Below are 24,771 nucleotides of genomic sequence, written 5' to 3' on the forward strand. Positions count from 1 at the left end.
GGGAATGTTTCAGTCTTGGCAGTAACGTTGATATAGATTTTTCTGGACCAACCATCTATGGCTGGGCTGTGTTAGCCTTTGAAGGTTGGCTTGCTGGCTATCAGATGAGTTTTGACACAGCCAAATCCAAACTGTCACAGAATAATTTCGCCCTGGGTTACAAGGCTGCAGATTTCCAGCTGCACACCCATGTGAATGAAGGCACTGAATTTGGAGGGTCTGTCTACCAGAAGGTTAATGAGAAGATTGAAACGTCAATAAACCTTGCTTGGACAGCTGGCAGTAACAATACCCATTTTGGCATCGCTGCTAAATACAAGCTGGACTCTAGAACTTCTCTCTCTGCTAAAGTAAATAATGCCAGCCTGATTGGACTGGGTTATACTCAGACTCTTCGACCAGGAGTCAAACTGACCCTATCAGCTTTAATCGATGGGAAGAACTTCAATGCAGGAGGTCACAAGGTTGGGTTGGGATTTGAACTAGAAGCTTAATGTGGTTTTGAGTAAAGCATCTGATTTGTCCCTGGAGGTGAAGAGAACCCACTATGTTTTGGCCTTAAAATTCTTCTGTGAAATTTCAAAAGTGTGAACTTTTTATTCTTTCAAAGAATTGTAATCCTCCCCACACTGAATTCTAGAGATCGCAAGTCCATCCTAAGGGAGGTACTTGAAGGCATGCCTGGAAGTTGTCATGTTTGTGCCACATTTCAGTTGAGTTCCACAGTGTTATTTTAAATGTGAACCTCAGCGACGATGTAGTGTCCTGTTCCAGAGGAAACAACCCCATCCTCCAGTTTGTACATCACGTCCTGCATGTCCCACACCACTTTTTCATGACCTTTTAATATATTGGTCTCTGTGCTGTAGTGAAATCTTTGGTTTTGCATCAGAGTAAAATAAAATAAACCCATCATATTTGGAACATAAAAAAAAATTCTGTAACTAAATTATAGCTACAGTTACAGTAACTTTGGTTTATAACTCTACAGTTTGTTTTATACGTCATTTAAGATACATTTAAAAAATTAATTGCTTGTGTTTTGGGGCACACAATGTGTTAAGATGTAATTTTGTAACAACAACTGAAAGTAGTAAGGAAAGAGCTATAAAAAGGTAGTGTTTTTTTACGTTATTGAAGTTAAGCTGGTATAAATTTAAATTAGACTGTTATAACTTCAGTTGCTAACTACCAAGACAAAAGTAAATGAAAACTGAATTTCACTAGAAAAGTTAAAGACCAAAAAAACAAAATCGGTAATGCAGGAAATAAGGGGCAAACAAGTTATAAGGCATATAGAAAACAAATGATAGAAGTGGTCTCTCCTTATCAGTGCTTAATTAATGGTAAATAGGTTAAATTTTCTAATTAAAAGACAGAGAGTGGCAGAATAAATTAAAAAATGTGATCCAGGGGTGCCTGGAAGGCTCAGTCAATTAAGCAACCAGCTTCAGCTCAGGTCATGATCTTGTAGTTCATGAACTCGAGCCCCATGTCAATCCTAGTTCTGACAACTTGGAACCTGGAGCCTATTTGGGTTTCTGTGTCTTCCTCTCTCTCTGTCTCTCTCTGCTTGCACTCTGTCTCTCGTTCAAAAATAAACATTTAAAAAATTTAAAAATGATTCAACTGTATACAGTCTACAAAAGACTCAGCTTAGATTCAAAGGTAAAATAGATCAAAAATGAAAGTATGGAAAAAAGCTATTCCATGCAAATAGTAACCAAAAAAGAGCAGGAGTATTTATACTAAAATTAGGGGGAAAATGTACTTTAAATGCAAAAGGATTATAAGCAAAAAAGAAAGACAATATATATTAATAAAAAGGGCTTAATACAAGGGCACCTGGGTGGTTCAGTCAGTTAAGCCCCAGCTCTTAGTTTTGGCCCAGATCATGATCTTAGGGTTTATGAGTTCGAGTCTTGCATGCATCAGGCTCCAAGTTTGCAGCACACAGAGACTGCTTGGGATTCTCACTCTCTCTCTTTGCCACACCCCAACCCCACATTCACATGCATGTGCATACGTGTGCCTTCTCTCCCTCAAAATAAATGAATAAACTTTAAAAAAGGTCTTAATACAGCAAGAAGATCCAAAAATTATAAACATTTACACATTTAATAGACTATCAAAACATATAAAACTGACAGCTTTAAAAGGAGACATAGACAGTTCAACAATAACCAGAGCTTTCAATAACCCATTCTCAATAATGGATAGAACAGCCAGATAGAAGATAAGTAAGGAAAGAGAAGACAACCCAATAAACCAAGTATATCCAAAAGACATACACACAGAACATTCTACTCAACAAGAATATACACATTCTTCTCAAGTGCAACACGACCTTTTCCAGGAAAGACTACATATTAGGCCACAAGTTAAGTCTCAATAGATCTGGAAAAGATAAGTACACAAAGTTCTTCTCCGGCCATAACTAGATGAAATTAGAAATCAATAACAAAAGGAAAACAGGAAAACTCATAAATTTGTGGAAATAAACAACACACTTTTAAACAATCAATGAATTAAAGAAAGAATCAAAGAGAAATTAGAAAATGCTTAGAGAAGAATGAAAATAAAATAATATAATTAAATTTATGGAATGCAAAAAATGCAATACTACTGAGGAAATTTCTTGCTCTAATGCTTAAGTCAAATAATAAGATTTCATATTAACCCCTTAAGTTTATAACTTAAAGGACTAGAAAAAGAAAAACTAAACTCATAGGTTGCAGAAGAAAGGAAATAATACAGATGGGGGAGTGCAGTAAAGGAAGTGGAGAATAGAAAAACAACAGAGAAAACCGATAAAAAAAAACCTTGGGGAGCACCTGGGTGGCTCAGTTAGTTAAGTATCTGACTCTTGATTTCAGCTCAGGTCATGATTTCACAGTTCATGGGATCTAGCCCCATGTCAGGTACAGTGCTGATAGTGTGGAGCCTGCTTGGAATTCTCTCTCTCCCTCTCTCTCAGCCCCTCCAACCCCCCTCAATAAATGAATAAACTTTAAAAAAAATAAATGGACTAAGGAGAAAAATACTCAAATTACTAAAATCAGAAGTGAACTTGGGAAATTGCTATTGATTTTACAGAAAGAACAATGATCTTCTTGTACTTGAGTTTGTATTCATGGAGACAAATTTAATAGTTGTTTGTACAAGAGAAAAGTCTAGTCAGCATGTGTCGGAGACTCACAGGGGAGGCCTCTCTGCCACTTTTGCTCCATTCTCACAAAGTGCTTCTTTGTCCCAGCCCTAAATTTACTTTCTAAACTTCCCTCCACAATGAAGCATGATCTTCTCTGTCAAAACCATTTCACCTGTGCAGGATTTATTTTTGGAAATTTTTTATAATTATGCAACCTGAATGTTTTGGTATACATTCATTTGGAAAATTACATGAAGGTGTCAACTCTTGCATGAGTCATCTGTATAACAGAGATCATTCCTACTGCAAAAGGCTGTCTGCATCAATAAAATACCTGATAAAAGTCACTCATTAAGGTGATAAGTAGGTTCTGATGTTTCAAAGTAGTAATAGATGTTAGTTGTAATTCTTATGTACTGAAGGTCAAAAAATGAAGTATGCTGTTAGAATAGGCCTCTTTCTATAAGGACAACTTGCAGTGTACCCTACATTGAGCTACACAACAAGACCTTTTGTCTCTCCCCTTTTCCTTCATGCAATGCGATCAAGCCCTGAGGATATTTTATCCCCAAATTAAAAATCTGGATGGCATATATCATCCCACTTATAGGTCAATCTGAAGTGTCTTCTTAACAAAATCCAATTTTCATTTATGTTTACAAACCTTTATGTCTTCCTGCTGTTCTTGGGCAGATTTTTTTGGTTTTCCTTATGCAAATATCTTCTATCTTTCCAGAAGACCTTAACTTGCTGCTAGCCTGACTGCCTTTCCCCATAGTGATGATTAAACTCTATGGTGACGAGATCTCACTACAGATTCTTAACTTTTGGAGATATTAAAAAACTCTGTGAAAACTGATGCATGTTTTTGTAGAAATCATTAATGTCTGTAGTAGGAAGACTTTGAAAAATTTGAAGCAGTTTAGCTTAACTTTACCTTTCTGTTGATCTTAAATTTTACATTCCAGATTTGGAATTCCTGTGGTGACAGGCAAGGATGGCATGCATGGTCCATCATGGAGTCATGGAAGTGTCCTTTGTGGAAGACTGGAACTTGGTGCAGACCCGGGAGAAGGTGCCTATGGAGAAGTGAAGAATTGAAGAAGCAGTTGCAGTCAGGATTGTAGACATGAAGCATGCCATAGACTGCCCAGAAGATGTTAAGAAAAAGATCTGTATCAGTAACATGTTAAATTATGAAAATGTAGTGAAATTCTGTGGTCACAGGGGAGAAGGCAATATCCAGTATCTATTTCTGGAGGATAATAGTGGTGGAGAACCATTTGACAGAATAGAGCCAGACATAGGCATGCCTGAAGAAGATGCTCAGAGGTTCTTCCATGAAATCATGGCAGGGTGGTTTATATGCATGGTATTGGGATAACTCACAGGGATATTAAGCCAGAAAGGGATAGCCTCAAAATCTCTGACTTTGACTTGGCAACAGTGTTTTGGCATAATAATCCTGAGTGTTTATTGAACAAGATGTGTTTACCTTACGTTGCTCCAGAACTTCTAAAGAGAAAAGGATTTCATGCAGAACCCATTGATGTTTGGTCCTATGGAATAGTACTCATGGCAACGTTGCCATGGGATCAGCCCAGTGACAGTTGTCAAGAATATTCTGATTGGAGGGCGCCTGGGTGGCTCAGCTGGTTGAGCGTCCAGCTTCAGTTCAGGTCATGATCTCATGGTTCATGGGTTTCAGCCCCACGTCAGGCTCTGTGCTGACAGCTAGCTCAGAGCCTGGAGCCTGTCACTGGATTCTGTGTCTCCCTCTCTCTCTGACCCTCACCTGCTCATGCTGTTTCTCTCTCTCTCTCTCTGTCTCTTTGTCCCTCTCTCTCAAAAATAAATAAAACACTAAAAATTTTCAAATAAAAAAGAATATTCTGGTTGCAAACAAAGAAAAATACATACCTCAACTCTTGGAAAAAAAAAATTGATTCTGCTTATCCAGCTTGACTGCATAAAATCCTAGTAGAGAATCCATCCATAAGGACTGCTACTCTAGACATCCAAAAATATAGATGGTATAACAAACCACTCAAGAAAGGGGTAAAAAGGCCCTGAGTCACTTCAGGTGGTGTATATAAGCCTCTTAGTGGATTTTCTAAGAACATTCAATCCAGTTTGGACTTCTCTGTGGTGAACAGTGCTTCTAGTGAAGAAAATGTGAAGTATTCTAGTTCCCAGCAAGAATCATGGACAGGCCTTTGCTTATGGGACACCAGCTCTTGATAATATTGATAAACTGGTACAAGAGACCAGTTTTCCCCCTCTGCACACACATGTCCTGATCATAGTCTTCTAAATAGTCAGTTACTTGGCACCCTGGGGTCCCCTCAGAACCCTTCGCAGCACTTGTTTAAAAGAATAACAATTTTTTACCAAAATGGATGCAGACAAACCTTATCAATGCCTGAAAGAAACTTGTGAGAAATTAAACTATCAGCAGAAAAAGAGTTGTATGAATCAGGTTACTGTATCAACAACTAATAGGAAAAACAATAAACTGATCTTCAAAGTGAATTTGGTCGAGTGTTTGAGAAGTTCTTGGCTGACTTTCAGCTTTCTAAGGGTGATGGATTGGAATTCCAGAGACACTTTGGGAAGATTAAAGGGAAGCTGAATGATGTTGTGAGCAGCTAGAAGTTCTGGTTTCCCACCACATTAGATTTCTGGTGAATACAGGGCTGCTGTATTGGTATTATTCTTCCTAGAGAAGATCATCTTGTTCTGCAAACTGAAAACAACAGTCTGTGGAGAGTTGTCTTTCCTCTAGCCAAACATTTTTCAATTCTTTTTATATGTTCTTCATGTAAACAATACCTATATCTTCATTGTAAATAAAGCTTTCAGGAAGGGGGGATAAAATTCATTAGATATTTCATCATTTTGTCTTTAGTGTCTGAAGACCCATGTGATGGAAATCAAACCTTGAGGAATACCAATGTAATTAAAAATGATATTCTTGTCACATTGTTAACAAAACATTTGTTTCATACAAAAATACATGTTTCCTCCACGATGATTTAATTATATGGGTAGATTAGTAATAAGAGCATTTTTTTATGACTTTTGGACAGTAGATTTATCAGTCTATAAAGTGAAGCCAACTTCAAAAAATATATCTTTATGATTTGTACTTATGTTTTTGCAAGAGCCTGACCTAGTATATAAATAAACATGTTTCTGAATTATAACTATGAATTAAAATTACAGGTAAGTTTCTTTTTTCTAGCATAGTTAATAATATATAAAATACTGGTTGGTCCTTCAAGTAGAAATTGAGCATTAACTCTAGTCCTTAACTATGATTAACTACCTTTACTCTAAAATTACTATTACACATTTCAAATATTCTATATTACTCTCTACTTTCACAGACATATTTTAATTCTTTATTACAGAAATAAATTCTATTTAGAAAATGAATAGCTAACTCTGTGGACTTATTGGTGACCAAGCTTCTAGGTGGTAGGGAATAAAAGAGGAGAGAGACGTAAGAAGCTATGATAGAAATGGATCTGATTCCTAGTTCTTTTACTATTAGATTTACTAAGACTTTGTTCTTATAAAATTTATATTAATTTTGAATGTGTTAGGTTGAGGTCTGTATTCCTTTATTTTTTGTAATTTGTAAAACAAATTATCTTTCATGGTTAGAGTTTATCGCTTAGTGTAATCTGGTACATTATATTACTGCAGTATGGCCGTGGGAAAAAATAAATTTGAACCAAAACATGGCTTCTAAAAATTAAGTCAATAAACTGTCAAATATGAAATAAATTTTGTTCTTGAGAATTATCATTGGTAACTCTCAAAAGCAAAGTAATTGCTGGCTTTGACCTCTCCCTTGAACTCCAGGATTTTACAGCCACAGCCGAACTGATATTAACAGTTGACTAAAATTTTAGCCCCTGTGCCCCAACCTGTTCCTCCCTACTTTCTGCCATCCCAGTAAACATTACATTCAACTCTCCAGTTCTTTAAGCCAAAATCCCAAGAATCGCTTTTGACTTTCCCACCTCAAGGTCTTTTTTTCTCATTGTTGTTTTGTCGTTGCTGTTGTTGTTGTTCCCTCCTCTTTACTCCCAAAATGTGTGCGGCTTGTGCTTCACTTGGAGTCTTTACTTAAGTGTCACGTGCTATGCAAAGTCTTTTCTTGACTTATCTAAAGTGTTGTCCCACTTCTATCGCTGTTGCCTTTATTTTTCATCAGAACACTTACTATCTGACATTATATTTTATTTACCTACTAAATGTGTGTTTCCCTCCCTGCAATATGTAACAGATGAGCTCCTTGAGGTCAGGGATCCTGCCTGTCTGTTCAGTTCTATGTCCTCAGCACCTACGATGCAGCCTGATGTAGTATGGCATGCAGTGAATAGTTGTTTAATGAAGAAATAGACCTCAGTTGATCGCATCCACCCACGGAATATACTAGGTTTAGGCTCCTTCATCTTCTCCTTGGATTTCTTACTAAAAACTAGTGTCTTCCCACTTCTACTCTTGCTGTTTCTCAATGCTCCCTCTCTCGAAGTCTTTTCTTGACATAGGCTCTAATTTTTTTTTTAAGATAAATTTTATGGTGACATTTCCTTGCTTAAAAAACTCCAGTGACTTCCCCTTGTATCCAAAATGGAATCTAAATTCTTTGCTTGCACTGACCTGGCCCTGCAAGATCACCTTCTGTCCTCTTTGCTCACCGTACTACAGGTAGAGTAGTCTTCTACTTCTATTCATTGAATGTATGAAGGCTCATTCCCCTTTCAGGACTTTGTTATTTATAGTTGTCACTGTCTGGAACTCTTTCATTAGTTTGCATGGCTTTTTTAGCATTCAAAACTCAGCAAAATGTTTCTACTATCCCCAATCACTGTCCCATTGTTTCATTTTCTTCATGGAACTAAATACTATCTGAAATTATTGTCGGTCTCCCCTACTAAAATGTAAGCTTAGACTTTGCCATTTCTTTTCACTTCTGTGTATCTTTTTTTTTTTTTTTAATTTCCTGCTTCTCCCCCTCCCTGCCCCTTCATATATCTTGTATGTGGAAGAGTACCTAGAATGTAGTAGGTATTAAATAAAGATTTGTTGAATAAATGAATGAATTAAATATCAGTTGAAGAAAATGTTACAAAATACCATAAGGGGAAGGTGAATAGATGGATGATCAACAAACTTTTTTAGTTGTTGGAATTTGTATAGAATGGTGGGGAAAGTTCCAATCAGATTTGGACAGATTGGATCTCACGTTTATAATTTTGTGCACATTGACAACTGTCTCTGTGAAGAGATTGATAATAACTACATTTTAGAGTTGTTTTTAATCTACACTGAGCTAATGTGTGTGAAGAGTATAGTATACTGTGTTGCACAAAATGAATTCATTAAGCATTAGCTACCATAATTTTTCTGCAGGGTTCCTTATGCTATTGGGAGAAGATATTTACTCCCATTATTCAAAAGTAGTATTTGTTGGTGCACCTGAGTGGCTCAGTTGGTTGAAAATCTGACTTCGGCTCAGGTCATGATCTCACGGCTTGTGGATTTGAGTGCCTGTGTAGGGCTCTGTTCTGTCAGCTCAGAGCCTGGAGCCTGCTTCAGATTCTGTGTCCTTCTCTTGCTCTGCCCCTCCTCCACTCATGCTCTGTCTGTCTGTCTCTCTCTCTCAAGAATAAATGAAAAACATTTTTAAAAAATTTGTTAAAGTAATATTTGCTCATCAGTGAAAGTTTGTAAAATGAAAAAATGGGGGAAAATGAATTATTACTCAAAGATAACAGCTAAAAGATTTTTGGCAAGATCAACACATGCTGCGTGTGTGTGTGTGTGTGTGTGTGTGTGTGTGTGTGGTGGGTGTGATTGTTTAGATAAATATAAGTATATAATATATGTACATTTTAACAAGGAGATGTAAAGTTAACAACTGTTTAACCAAACTCAGTTGAAGAAAGATGATTTCTGGACTCTCTCAAGCCTTCCCTTTTACCCCTTTACCCCTTCCCAATCACAATCTATCCCCGATCCCTGGAAATAATCATAAAATTTACTTTCATAATAATTCTCTTCTTGGTTTTCTTTAGTTTGCTCAGCTATTTATGCATATTTAAATGACATAATTTAGTTTTGCCTCTTTTTGAACTTCATATAAATTAAGTTATGCTGTGTATATTTTTTACGTGTTACTTTTTCTTTATATTCATGCTATTGCATGTATTGAATACATTGATTTTAATTACAGTATAGGATGCCATTTATGAACATATCACAAATTATGTATTCATTCTACTGCTAATGGATGTTTGGATTATTTACAGTTTGATGCTATTACTAATACTCCTGCTGAGAACATTACGTATGGGGGCACCTGGGTGGCTTAGTTGGTTGAAATTCTCAGGTCAGGATCTCACGGTTCGTGGGTTCGAGCCCTGTGTCAGGCTCTGTGCTGACAGCAGCTCAGAGCCTGAAGCCTGTCTTCGGATTCTGTATCTCCCTCTCTCTCTCTGGCCCTCCCCTGCTCATGCTGTCTCAGTCTGTCTCTTAAAAATAAATTAAAAAAAACATAAAAAATAAAAAAAGAATATTATGTATATGTGTATGAATTTCTCTAGGTCCTCTAGACTAAGGTATATACCTATGAGTGAAATGGCTGGGTATAGGATATGCATATCTTCAACTTTAGAATAATGGGAAACTGTTTCCTAAAATGATTGTATCAATTTATGCTGCCATATGAAAAGAGAATGCAATTGCTGGAAAAAACAGTTTGGAATGATCTATTAAAGGATAAGAATTTTCATAGCAGCAGAATATGTGTTTCTAGTATTTCAGACTTTCACCTACATTTGATGTTATCAGTCTAACATTTTTGCCAAGTTACTGATGTGTAATATCTATTTGGTGTTAATTTGCTTATTCCTAAGTTTAAATGAGATTGAGTATTTTATATATACGTAGGGGCACCTGGGTGGTTCAGTTGATTAAACATTCAATTCTTGATTTTGGCTCGGGTCATGATTCTGTGGTTTTTGAGATCAAGCTGACAGTGTGGAGCCTGCATGGGATTCTTTCTCTCCCTCTCACTCTGCCCCTCCTTCTCCCTCTCCCCATCTCTCAAAATAAATAAATAAACATTAAAAAGTCTATCTATCGATCTATCTATATCTATCTATATTCATCTATATATCTATATCTTTCTATATCTATCTTACTATCTATCTATCTATCTATCTATCTATCTATCTATCTATCCCACTATATTATGCACAGTTTTTGGTGCTGATCTGACCAATAAGCTAGTCATGCAAGTTATTTTATTCATTAATTTTTATGAATTAAAAATAAAGCAGTCTTCGCTTTAAAGAATAGTTTTAAATCATTTATGAAGTTGTAAACGTTGTTTTGATACTACCAACAAACTACTATTTTTGCACTCTAAAAAATGTCCAAGAGCACTTAGGATCACTCTAAAAGGTTCACTAGGGGCACGGCAATGCAATGTAACTTTTTACACAGTTCACAATTTGTTTAAAATAATTCACATAGTAACTTCATGCACAGCTTAGCCAATACATAGATTTTAAAGTATATTCTTACTGTTTTGTATATTATCCTATTGTCCCTGCCTCTATTCATCTATCTTTTAACATAATACTGTTGCATAAATATTAGGTAAAGCTTACTATTCCACATTTTGTTTTTATAATCTGATTTTATAAATAGAACATACAAAGGACACACACACAAATATGCCCCTAGTTAAATGGCTAAGTTGTCCAAATAACAAATAGATAATTTTTTTAGAACTTTTCACACACTGAATTCCTACAGATCTGTTTTTTATTATGAGTTGAGGAAAGCATGTAATAAGACAAATTCTTGATGTGAGAGCTAAGACAGAAACTTTAATCACAATGAGATTAATAAGACATTATCAATAAAGGCATTATAAATACTAAATAAATATGATAAATCATCACCAGGTCAAAGTAATTCTAAAAAAGGATTGCTGTGTTGCTTAGATTTCATTTCATTTTCCCTGAACAGTCCAAACTATAGATGCTGTTACACTATGTAACTTGAAAATTGTATTCTGAAAGTTATATTTTTAGAAGATGTTGCAAAAGGGAATAAGTCAATTACAATTTTGGTAAAAGACATTAGAAGCTAGAGAGTTTAAATTCATGATAACAAGTTATTTTTAACTTTTAATAACTTTAGAGTTGTCTTTCTAAAGCTATTTCAAAAACTTAAAAAAATAGCTTTAAGCATATTTTGTTATTCTAAAGTAAAATAATGAGTTATGTCATCACAACCCAAAAAAATAAAAGCATCTACTTATTTGCCTTCTAATACACACATTCAGGAAATCCAACTTATTAGATAATTTTTATTAATGCAAAGCTCAACATTTTTAATAGCAAACAAAATATGTGGTATTTCTTGAGCAATCATCTACTGAATTTTCATAAAACTTTTTTTACTTTTAAGACCACTGACTGTCATAGTTGTGATGAATCTGGTAGTGATTTGAAGAATATAGAAAAACATTTAATAATTAAAAAAACTGTATGTGGTGGATTAATTTTTGATAGAAGTGTTTGCCGTCATTCCAGAAACGGCAACTCCTCTGGGGCGTAGGTTCTCCGGGCAGCCACCGGGACCCCACCTGGTCTCCTCATGCTTCACTGCTTCAGCTCACGCCAGTCACTCTGGGAACCTCAAAGAACTTCTGAGAAGTTTTCATTACGTGTGTGTGGACAGGGGTACACGGCGCCCTTCCCATTCCCCCCTCCAGCCACCAGTGAATCCTCTCCATCATAAGGCAGAGGCTAACCAGACTTTTTCAGAAGTTATACCTTAGTGGACAAGTTGGAGTCACCTTTTGAGGCTTTCATTGCTTCCCGGCTAAGTCAGGACGGTATCAATGGCCTGGCTTGAGACATTTGAACTGGTGGCAGTGAATTTATCCAAAAATGTCCGGATATTGCAAGATGGACAGATGTTTTTCCCTACACAAAATATTGCAGTTATCTGTTCAAAATCAAGGGCGCCTGGGTGGCTCAGTTGGTTAAGTGTCCGACTTCATCTCAGGTCTCATGGTTGGTGGGTTCGAGCCCCACATCGGGCTCAGTGCCGACAACTCAGAGCCTGGAGCCTGCTTCACATTCTGTGTCTCCCTCTCTCCCTTTCCATTCCCTGCTTCTGCTCTGTTTCTCTGTGTCTCAATAATAAATAAAACATAAAAAAAAAAAAAGAAATCAGAGCAACTTATCAAAGAGGATGTCTCAGAACTAAGGAATGAATTACAATGGACAGGTGCTCTGGCCCCAAAGCACTGGAAAAAACGGAGTTATTTGCAGCAGGTACTGGAGGACATCCAGCTAAAACATTTTGGGGCTCCTTGGTTTGCCTGCAGAAGGTGTCTTTTAATATTTCTGCATCTGTGAAGCAAACCTGAATGAAAGCCAGCCTGAGACTCATCTGATGTATGAGTTGGCCTAAACAGTTGTGACAAACTTCAGTTAGTGCATGCATGAGATTTTTAAAGAACTTTACGCCAGAGAATGTGATATTTGTTTGATGCTCCTACCTAAATGTCCCCCCCATTTTTAAGATAAATGTTATTTCTTGACTATTTTAGGAAATTTTTGTGTCTTTGGTAAACCAAAGTGAATGTGTTTTTGTCTTTAACAAAGTTTAGACTATCGGTGTGATGCCAGACACAGATTCCTTTTTATGTTTCTTTGTCCTGTTTTACTTTTTATGACTTTTAATCTTTTTGTGTTTCCAGTTTTAGATTCCTTTGTATGGATCAGAGGAAAAAAGTTTATATGACCTGATCTGAGAATCAGAGGATAAGAATTTTGGTTGTGGGCTTTTTGTGATAATCACTAACCTGTGGTCGTGTAGAACAACAGGTCAGTTTGTGGTCTTTTAAGACGTCGTACTGCCACAAGAAGAATGTAGTGTAACAATGTCTGTAATACTTCCAGAGCACTCAGAATTAGGATGTTTTGTAAATAGGTCAGAAGAGGATTATAATATCCTTGGGTAGTGCGGTAATATTACAGTAGGATCTTTAAGTTGATGTTAACTTTTATTTGGGGTAAGTTTATAATTTGGGTGGTGTTTACATTTTGGGGTGAGGGGATACTTTGTTTCATTCTGTAATGATGAATCAGTTTAATTCACAGAATAGATCTTGTTCTCAGTAATGTAACAGGAGAAGCATAGGGGAAATAGGAAGGGTTAACACTTGTGATTATCTCTTTTAGTTTTGAGTTTTGTTTGGCTGTGTCATTTTTGTTTTCCTTTTCTGGGGCAGAATTTTCCATTAAGGAAAGTTCTTGGTAAAGGATGATGTTGATTCGCCGGACTGGGGCCTCGGGGTAGGGTGTGGGCTTCAGGGCAATTTACTGTCCACAAAGAGCATGTGGGGGCCTCAGTCTTTGTGAAGATGTTTGGCCCTCCTGTTGCTTACGCAGGCCAACGAGGTTCTCTGTTGAACTACTGTTGAGAAATATAGACCAGCATTGTGTCGAGCTCTCCTTGGGTGAGATCTCTCGTTCTCTCTTGTTTATAGTCTCCTCTTGGATTATTATATCCCTTTATCCAAAACAAACACTCCACTGTCTTATGAGCTGGCAGTTCTTCCGAGACTAGGTGTCCTGACTCTTGTTTTCTTCAGCCTTGAAGAACCCTCCTTACATGCCTTGACGTCCATGTATGGTCCTGTCTGACCTGGATGTGTCTTGTGTCTGGTGCCTGAAGCTTCTTAGCACCTTCTCTTGCTACACCCCCAGGACACGAGAGTCCCGTCTTTCTACTAACCTTGCTTGGTTCTCCGGTAGATAAAGTTGTATTTGTCTCTTGCCCCTCAGGAGCATTAGGCATCTTTTTCTCTGCATATCCTGGGGCCACGTATTATTTATCTTTTATGACTAATATTACTCTTTTTTGTTTGTCTGTGTGTGGAGGGAGATACATAGCCTGAGGCCAAGGAATCCTCTCAGCTACAATGTAGAGGTTAAACGAACTTTTTCAGAAGTTGTTTCTACCCACATTCTATAACTTCAAGGTTGTTAACATGGTTGTATCATGTAAATTAGAAGTTCTGGCTGGCAGCTTTAGATTTCTTGATTTTTTTTTTCGTTATCTTCATATTTGAATTCCTCTCTTAGGCACTTGCTTGCACGTAAGCACCCCATTCCTACGTTATATCCCAACTGTGCTCGTGACACAAGTATTTTTGAGTAAACCAACAAAATGTTCATTTAAATTTTTGATGACGGTAAAAAGAATTATTTTTTTTACCAAGCCACTCACATCCTTATAAAGTGAATATGAATTTGATAGAAATGTAGGATTCTGTTGAAGCAGATTTTTTTAACCAAGTGATTGTGAACTAGCCACATATCCCTGAGCCAGTCAAGACCCTTATATCTTGTGGTCTGTTACACTCTCACCAAGTCTCTAAACAGAAACTATTTTATGCTGCTCTGGCACTAGCCTTATATTTCTAGTGTACCTTTTGGAACTTATTTATCTTTAATACTATGTCATATTGTTCATATATCTTTTGTAATTCCTTTGAAATGAAGGGGACTACCTCCCATCTATATGCATTACATTTTTTTTCCTAGTCACCCCTCAACAAATATTTGTAAATTAAGAACATTGGCTGTTATTTATTCCTGCTTCTCATATATTTATAAAGTTACAATGACTATATGATACATCTAAAAAATTTTTTATGTTTATTTATTTATTTATATTTTTGAGAGACAGAGAGAGACAGCATAAACAGGGGAGGGTCGGAAAGAGAGATACAGAATCTGAAGCAGGCTCTAGGCTCTGAGCTGTCAGCACAAAGCCTGACATGGGGCTTGAACTCACAAACCATGAGATCATGCCTGAGCTGAAGCCAGACACTTAACTGACTGAGCTGTCCCATGATACATCTAAACCATTTCCAATTAAATAATATTCACCTTAATTATTAAGTAATGAGACTGGACTCTTTTTTGTAGATTGCTTTAATGACTAATTTGAAAGAGAAGTAAATGAAAAGTGAGGAAAAAGATTTCAGTTATGCTATCAGTTGAATTATGTCAACCTTAACAGCTGTAAATCACATGATTTATGAGTTATGTTAAACTCCATCTTTAGCTCTAGCATGAATAAAGGTCATAGCAGGGTTATCTCAGACTGTACCAAGACCGGAGTAGATGACGTTGATATTAGTAAACTGAGGCTCTGGTAATTACTATAAATTAGGATTTCAGGTACCCATTAAACAAATAAAATCCAGTAAGTGCTATTGAAGAAAAATAAGGTAAAAGATATGATCTAACAAGTACCTCTCCATCTTCACAACATAGTACATAAACAATGAGTTGTTTTATCTCAGTAAAATAGCAGGTAGATTTGTAGACCTGTTTTACCACCATGTGACCTCATTCAAGACCTTGTATTTTTCATGACAGCTAATGACTTCATGAGCATGGGAACAGGAGCTATTGGAAAAAAATTAGCATGGTTATACAACATTGTCTCAAAAAAGCCATAGTTGCTGAGAAAACAGACATGGTTTTAAAGATATAAACTTTAATTATATTAACAATAGCTAACTAAATCTGATTTGTATGAGTTAATAACATCTGTATTGAATACATGTAATGGGTTAAATAAACTCAGTTACCAAATGAAAAGCTACAGTCCTAATCTTAAAATAGGCTTTTCATATAGTGTCAATCATTTTTGTAATGTACACATGTATCCAACCATTATGTATATGTATACTTTACACTTACACAGTGTTATATGTCAATTATCTCTCAATAAATCTGGAGGAAAGATTTTAAGTACTGCATGTTCTCCTCTATTAGAAAAGTGTTAGTGAATGGATGTATTCAGCATTGTATAATGTTTGTAATACAAAATTTAAAATATTTGTAAAAACAAAGTTTCTGAAGTGTTATTTGTTTCTATGTTGAAAACAGTGTTAATTTCGTAATGAATGTTCTAGCCAAAAAAAAAAAAAGTAAGATTTCTTTCTACAAAATTTGTTGTATGAAGGCAGAAGCTAGATTAAGATTTTTTCTTTTCTTTTCTTTATTGTGATAAAATACATAACAGAAAATTTACCATTTTTAAATCATTTTAAAGTGTGCAGTTTAGTGGCATTAAGTACATTCACATTGTTGGGTAACCTTCTCCACCATTCATCTCCAAGGCTTTTCATCTTCTCACATTGAGACTCTTTATCCATTAAAGAATGGCTTTCCATAGCTCACTCTTCCCAGCCCTTGGAAACCACCATGCTACTCTCTGTCTCTTGAACTTGACTATACCAGGTCACTCATCTAAGTGGAACCTGGCAATATCTGTCTCTATTTGACTGATTTATATCGTTTAGCATCTTCAGGATTCATCCACATTGTTACAAGGATCAGAATCTCCTTCCTCTTAAAGGTGGGATTATATTCCATTGTACGTACACATCACCTTTTGCTTATCCATTGATGGACACTTGGGTTGCTTCCACATTTTTGCTATCATAAATAATGTTGTTATGAACTTGATTGTGTTAATTTCTAGTCTAGTCTGTACTTTCAATTCTTTTGGGTATCATACCTGAAAGTGGACTTGCTGAAGCATATGCTAGTTCTATGTTTAATTTTTTCAGGAATTGGCATATTGCCTACCACAATGACTGCATAATTTTACATTCCAACAGCAGGCTTCAAGGGTTCCTATTTCAACACATCCTCATCGAGGTTGGTAAAACTTGTTTATGCATACACATTGCCAGAAGTGATGGCAACCATGCAGAGAAAATCAGTTGGCAAAGGAAAGTGACTTGATTATTGCCATTTTTTCTATTTGTTGTCATTTTATTTTTCTTTGGAAGTATGTTGACTTTTGGATGTATTTTCTATTTTAAAAATCCTAACATTCATTTTTTATGGGATATGAGTAGTGAGTAGAGGGAAATTATAGGTAAAAGAAGAAGCGGCATTGATCACTTTGTAATGAACAGGCCAATGTTCAAAGGGAACTTGAATATTGATATTTTGCACAAAGGCTGTGCATGGCTGTGTGTGAGACTACTTTCTCTATCATGTTACCTAATATATTTGGGGATGATCAGAACCATGTGTCACCTTCCCTGACTCACTCTTATTGAAACCAGAAAATCTATTTATGAGTTTTCCCTAAGAAACATGAGTGCCTATCATCAACTTTGACTCCTTTTTTTTTTTTGGTCAAAGCTATATGGAAAATCAGATCCAACTCCAAATCCAACTGCCTCCTGCATCCCAGGTCCTTACAGTACAGTGGCCGTGAATTCCACTTCAGAGCACCCCAAAATATGTGGAAATCAAATCCCAGGGGTCCACCTGACAATGATGCCTGCCTTTCTCTGCACTGTGTCTTGTGTCTCTCCTCTCAAAAATACTTCAGCTCTTATTTGAACTTTCCACACCAAGGCTATTAATGTAGCTTCGGAAAACCTAAAAAAGTGTATTAATCTCTTGTCCTTTTACTACATCACATCAGCAATGGACATCTCAGGTATTGAGATGCTTCTCTAAGGCAGGCAATGTAAGTCTTTAGTAATCTAGGCCATGTATATGTCTGCCTCTCATCAGGAACTAAAAATCTGAGTAAATGAGAAGCCTGAAGTGAGCACATTCTGTACTATGGGATTGGAGGGAAAAGACAAGACAGAGCACAGAACAAAATGTGAGTACAGAGAGATTTGACAAGGAAGGGAAACACATTCCATTAATCCTTGCAGAACTAATTTTTGTAGATTTGTAGAGATTTAACAATAAATAAATTGATACTCAGAGTTCTCTCCATCTACTCTGTGAGAGTAAAATGTATGAGAATATCCACAACTATAGTTCCTGACACTGCTTAATTTTGTTATTTTTAAATATTGATCTCATCAATTATGAAGAAAAGCTTTTGATAGGGATAAAACTTCGAGGAGTCGGTCCAAAGGATAACAACGTTGCTTCAACCAGAAATTACTCTCAAATTCTTTCAGTATGTAGGGAAAGAAAAAATTACTTTATAGTGATGATTGTAAAATTTATTGTGTCTGTTCTCAAATTCTTGTATATATCAATCTGGAACTACATTCCCAAATTAGAAATCTGTGGTTAAGTTAATACAGAATTTTATGGAATATGGACTATAGGACCATAAGGACTAGAGAACGCCACCAACTCTCCAGAGAGCGCTAGTTATTGGCATTATGTTTTAGAAAGTTTAATCTGCTTAATGAATTTAAGAATCCATGGGTAGTTTAAAGTATATCTACTAGTGAGCTTTATTTCAGAAGGAATTCCTTTGAGAAGGTAAGGTATTGTCTCTATTATTGGGAAGAATCTAGAGATCTGCTAGTTTTACATACACATACAATTTTTTTTGCAATTGTTTGAAAAGCTGTTGTTTTAGGATAAGAGTGGGCATCGAGAATTAGATAGCATGACTACATGCTGCTCATGTAGGTCCCACCCCAGCTTCTGTTAATGTTCTAACAACAATTTAAGTTGTTCTGTTCGCGTGGGGTGTCCCACAACTTTGCCATGATAAGTAGGTTAATTTTTAATCCAATCGTTGTTCCGAATACACACCGTCATACTTACTTTTCCGTCACTTTCTACACTATAATCTCAGAGAGACTCAAAGATTCCTGGCTTCAGCGACATTTCTATTGTATCTCCAATTTTAATCACAAACAGGGGCACTATGGTTATTTTTTGATAGGCTGATATATTCTCACCCATGCTTCCAAATTGCAGCTATGTGTACCTGGTAATTTGTCAAATTCTTGTGTAGTTGAACAGAGGGAAGACGTACTTCTAATTATTTAATATCCCCTAGAACATTGGATGGCTTCTCTTCACCTATTGATGTATTTAGAATAGTTTCTGTTTTTTTACTGTCAAAGTTGTTACGAACGTTCACATACAAATCTTTGTATGGATATATGATTTCATCTTTCTTAGTTAAGTCCTTAGGAAAGGAATGGACAAGACTGATAGTGATTAACTTTTTACTTCTAAGAAGCTGCCAACTCTTTTCAAATATGGTTGCAGCAGTTAACATTTCCACCAGCAGTGCGTTCAAGTTCCAATTGCTATACTTTTTTGTGCTTCGTCTTCTTAATTTTTGTTCCAATGGGTTATAGTAGTATTTCATCATCTGATATGGAATTCTCTAAAGATAAATGATGTTGGACATTTTTTCATGTGTTTATTTCCTGTCTGTATCTTCTCCAGGCTCCCCTCCATGTTTTTGTTGCTTAACAGTGTATCGATTACACATTCCTAATTTTGAAAAAGGCCAAATTATCAATTTTTTCACCTATAAACTTCATTTTTCATTGATTTTAAGACAACTTTGCCTACGAACTCACACATATCTTTGCTTGCTTCTTCCAGATGTTTTAGATGTTACATTTATGCCAACGATCCATTCTGAGTTAATTTCTGCATAAATTTCAGTGTGTAGATCAAAGTTCAGTTTTTATGGATGTGAATACCAAACTGTTGCAACATTATGTATTGAAGGGGCTTTCCTTTTCCAATAGAATGTTTTGTAACTTTGTTGAAAATAATGATCACTTTTGTCTATGTTTGTTTCAGATTGTTTATCTTGATGAAAATACCATACCACACCAATGAACTTCCTTCTTTTCTAACAGAGGCATTTAGTAATATAAATTTTCCCATAAGCACTGATTTAATTTTATCAAAATTATTGAATATTTGTTTTTATTTTCATTTAGTTCCAGTAGTTTCTTGATTTTCCATTGTATCAGACTTCATGAGCTATTTAGTTGTGAATTACTTAGTGTCAAAAAACAACTGAAAACTTTCCAAATATATTTCTTCAATTGATTTATAAGTTATTTCCATTGCAGTCAAAGGTCCATGAATGTTGTGTGCTGTGAATCCATTTTGAAACATTGAAATGTCTTATAAGAACCAAAATACAATCTATTTTAATAAATATCTCTCGTACTAAAAAACAGAGTGTTTTTGTATCACAGAGGGTTAGTTTTTAAAAGTTGCATAAGAATCAACTTTGAACTACAACATAAGAAATGGAAATAATCTATAATCTGTCCTGGTAGAAAGGGGTTGAAAATTTAGTGGATTTTATCTTTTATCTTTGAAAATTTATAAGGAATGTACATTCCACAAAGTCTGGATGCTGAGATGACCAATAGTCTGTATGACTATAAGCCAGTTTAATCTTTTGTTTTATGAATAAAATGAATCAATCTTTTATTAAATATTACCATTTCCTTTTTATGAAGCAATAATCTCTGTTAGGAATCTAGAAATGAGCTACTAAGTTGGCACTGTAAGAAAAATTCCATGAGCTTTTCACATTGCTAATAAAGGTTAAAAAAAAAGTAATGGCATAATCTTCTTTCCTGATTATTTAAGGGGAACTAGTTTTAGCAAGTTACTGTAAAATCCTACAGTAACACTGTGGTAGATGAACAATGCAAGCATATTAAACTACCTGTTTTATCTACCTAAATTTTTAATCTATTTATCTATATAAAAAAGCATAGGTCTATGCTTTTCAACATACTACTCTTATATAAATGTTAGACAAATTACTAAATAGTAAGACAGTTTGGTATTGTTTAATTTTTGTTTGTCAAATATGGGCTCTTCTGTGTTCTTTTTCTAAAACATGTTTATAGCCACAACCATGATTTATTGAGCAGTTTAACATGTGTGATCTTGTTTAATCCTCACATTGAAACTGCTGTTATCTATCCACAGTCCCCTATTATAGATGAGAGAGCTGGGGTTTATAAAGGATAAGCAATTTTTCCAAGAACACATGTCCAAGTGCTGACCTGAGGATTGTGAGTGACTCACCTATTAGGCATCTGACCACAAGGACACGTTTCCCCACTGTCAGTACATGACTTGATCATGACTCACCAAAGCAACGTGGAGACCAAGAAAATGCCCCGCACGGTTTGTGGTGTTGTACTTAAGATTTCTTTATTTTCAGGTTTTAAATGTGGTGCCTGAGCACCAAATTTTTTTTCTTAATAAATGCAAAGGGCCTCAGATAAATATAGGGACAAAATGAAATGACTAAACCACCCAGATCACTATATATATATATATTTTTTTTTTTTCTGTAAGATCTTTGGACACTAAATTCTTACTGACCTCTCTTATTAGTTACTAATACAGGTAGACATGGAATGGGACAAACTCATGATATGAGGACTAAGGTGAGGATTTTAATTTAATTACATTGCTGTAAACAAGAATCATTTAAAAATAAATAAGACAAATAATTTCTAGTTCAAACTAATTGTAGGAAAGGATTGGTGTGTTGGTGAGAATAGATTGTGTTTCATATTCAGTTAAAAGTCTCCCATGTGGGGCGCCTGGGTGGCTTAGTCAGTTAAGCATCCAACTCTCTTGATTTCCACTCAGGTCATGGTTTCCTGGTTTGTAAGTCTGAGGCCTGTATTGAGCTCTGCACGGACAGCATGGGAGGCTGCTTGTGGATTCCCTCTCTTCCTCTCTCTCTGTCCCTCCCCTGCTCATGATCTCTTGCTCTTTCTCTCAAAAATAAATAAGTAAACAAACAAACAAACAAACAAACAACAACAACAACAACAAAACAAGAGTCTAACATGTGGAGCTTCTGGTAGGTTCAGTCTGTTAAGTGTCTGACTTTTGATTTCTGCTCAGGTCATGATCTCATGATCCTGAGATTAAGCCCCTCCTTGGGTTTTGTGCTGAGTGTGGAGCTTGCTTCTTTTTGTCCTCCTCCTTCTGGCCCCCACTGGCTTGTAAATGTGTGGGCTCTCTCTTTCAAACAACAACAATAACAGCAACAACAAGAAGTCCAACCTGTAGTTTCATCCCCTGAAATGAAGAAAATTTTGTTTCAAAACTTCTTGATTTGTGTTTCAGTAGTGATTCCCTCAATTAAAATTTTAACAAAGTAATTAGGAGCCATGGTTCAAATTCATAGTAACAGTTATTTTTCTAATGAAAATCGAATATTTACTTATAAATAAACCAAGAGGGCAGAAGAGAAAATCCAGGGACAAACACTGTATATTTAGACACTTGGTTTATAACAGAATTTGTATAAAAAATAATGGGAAAATAAAGCAGTTGATATAGAAAATGTTTTTGACAAATTGGCTTACGATAAGGGGAAGAAATAGATCCTATGTTATCTAAAGTATTTTTGAAAAAATTTTAGTATAAAAAATATTTTTAGGGGTTCCTGGTGGCTCAGTAGGTTGAGTGTCTGACTTTGGATCAGGCCATGATCTCACAGTTCATGGGTTAGAGCCCCATGTCGGGCTCACAGAGCCTGAAGCCTGCTTCAGATTTCCTGTCTCCCTCTCTCTCTGCCCCTCCCCATGCATGCTCCATCTCTCTCTCTCTCTCTCTCTCTCTCTCTCTCTCAAAAATAAGTAAACATTAAAAAATATATATATTTTAATTTTTTGAGGAAAGAATTCAGGACAAAATGAGGCTGGAGATGTAGGAGTTGCTACTAGCCCTGTAACATGTTTTATGTAAAAAAGGTTATTTTCCATAAGGGTTTTATTTTATTTATTAATTTAATTAAAAATGTTTTTGAAAGAGAGAGAGAAAGAGCACTTACAGATGTGGGGGTGGGGCAGAAGTAAAGGGAGAATCTTAAGCAGACTTCATGCCCAGTGTAGGACCCAACTCAGGGCTGGATCTCGTGACTGTGAGGTGATCTGAGCCAAAACCAACAGTTGGACACTTAAGCAGCTGAGCCACCCAGGAGCCTCTATTTCCCACAAGTAAATGTCACCTCTTAGAAGGATGAAACCTGAGAAACTAACATTAATATACAATTAATAATTACCAAGTGGATAACATATGTCCATGTTTTAAAATGCTTTTAAGGGGGCGCCTGGGTGGCTCAGCTGGTTAAGCATCCAACTTCAGCTCAGGTCATGATCTCGTGGTTTGTGAGTTCAGGCCCTGCCTCGGGCTCTGTGCTGGCAGCATGAAGCCTGCTTCAGATTCTGTATCTCTCTTTCTCTCTCTCTCTGCCCATCCCCAGCTCGTGCTCCATCTCTTTCTCTCTCTCAAAAATAAAAATACACATTAAATTAAAAAAATAAAATGTTTTTTAAAAATTTTTTTATGTTTACTTATTATTGAGACAGAAAGGAACAGAGCATGAGTAAGGGCGGGTCAGAGAGAGAGGGAGACACAGAATCCGAAGCAGGGTCCAGGCTCTGAGCTGTCAGCACAGAGTCGGACGCGGGGCTCAAACCCACGAACCCTGAGATAATGACCTGAGCCAAAGTCGGACGCTTAACCAACTGAGTCACCCAGGTGCCTCTGAAAATATAAAATGGTTGTAAAAGTGTCAAAATTATTTACATGTGGTCCCATGAATGTCTGTAATGAAACAAATACAATTAGATATTGTGTGCTAGAAATAAAGCCTTGGTTTTGATTGTAAGGAAGACAGTGTGTGCATGTGTGTGTGTTTATATGTGTGTGTGTTTGCGCAGCCTGTCATTTTTGAGATTATCTTTTCCAACAGACTATGTCCATATTTATATTAGTGGTACCATCATTAAAGTTGATATTCAACTTCAATGTTTCAGAATTTTCTGAAGGCAATTGGAAAGGAGAGAAGAGCTTGATTTGCAAATGATCATTATAGGGTGGGAGTTTTCTCTTACCACACCTTCAGTTTCTATTCAGGATAAAACTGGGATGAAGCTTCCCTTAACCAAATGCTCACTTGGTTAACTACAGTCACAGCACCTGATAATACAGAGATGAGTTAAGATTTCCTATTACACATGTATTAAGTTTCTAAGGAAAATCGTTACTATTTTGACAAGGCTTTTATAATGAGTTCCAGTTATTAAATATGTCAGCTCCACAGTACCAGCCTACTTATACCATCCCAGGGGGGAAGATAAATGTTTTCTGACATTAGTATGCCTGATGATTCTCCTGACAATTATTCAAAAGATCAATATGTGGATAAACCAATAATGAATAAACCAAATATAACCAAAGGAAAGGCCCAGTACAACCAATGGGTAGTCTATTCATTGACTGTATTTCATGGATGTTACAGAATGGAAGAGACGTATCTTACTTTTTGTAGTGCATATAATCTCCTTGTATCCAAATATTGAAATGAAATGAGGAATGAAATATAAAAATAAGTGGGGCTGGGGTATCAATTGACACGTTAACATTTGAGCAAATATTTCCAGCACTCACTCTCCCCACATCAGAACCCTCAATATTCCCTCAGCCTTCCATGCGTTTTAGGTTGGTAGACCATGTGCTGTTCCGATGTCCTCCAATATTCCCACCCCTTGCCATTCTCTTTACTTGCAAAATCTTTCTCATTCTAACCTGCGGTTTGTGAATATCAAAGAAAAGCAATTTGTGCTTGTCTGGCACTAATAATATACTGTGGTATGTCTTTAACATTGCAATGGCTTTTCTAACTTTTTTAATGTTTATTTATTTTTGACACAGAGAGAGAAAGAGACAGACAGACAGATAGAA

The 24,771-nt window shown here is 36.1% G+C and overlaps 2 pseudogenes; both read left to right on the top strand.

Annotated features, from left to right (window-relative positions):
- LOC115295238 overlaps window positions 1–494 on the top strand; it is a 1,194-nt pseudogene extending 700 nt beyond the window's left edge.
- The window catches only part of LOC115296578, a 76,449-nt pseudogene extending 70,646 nt beyond the window's left edge, over window positions 1–5,803 (top strand).
- Window positions 5,804–24,771: the final 18,968 nt, after the last annotated feature.

This window comes from Suricata suricatta, chromosome 7 (genome assembly GCF_006229205.1).
Source record: "Suricata suricatta isolate VVHF042 chromosome 7, meerkat_22Aug2017_6uvM2_HiC, whole genome shotgun sequence".
Taxonomy (NCBI): Eukaryota; Metazoa; Chordata; class Mammalia; order Carnivora; family Herpestidae; genus Suricata; species Suricata suricatta.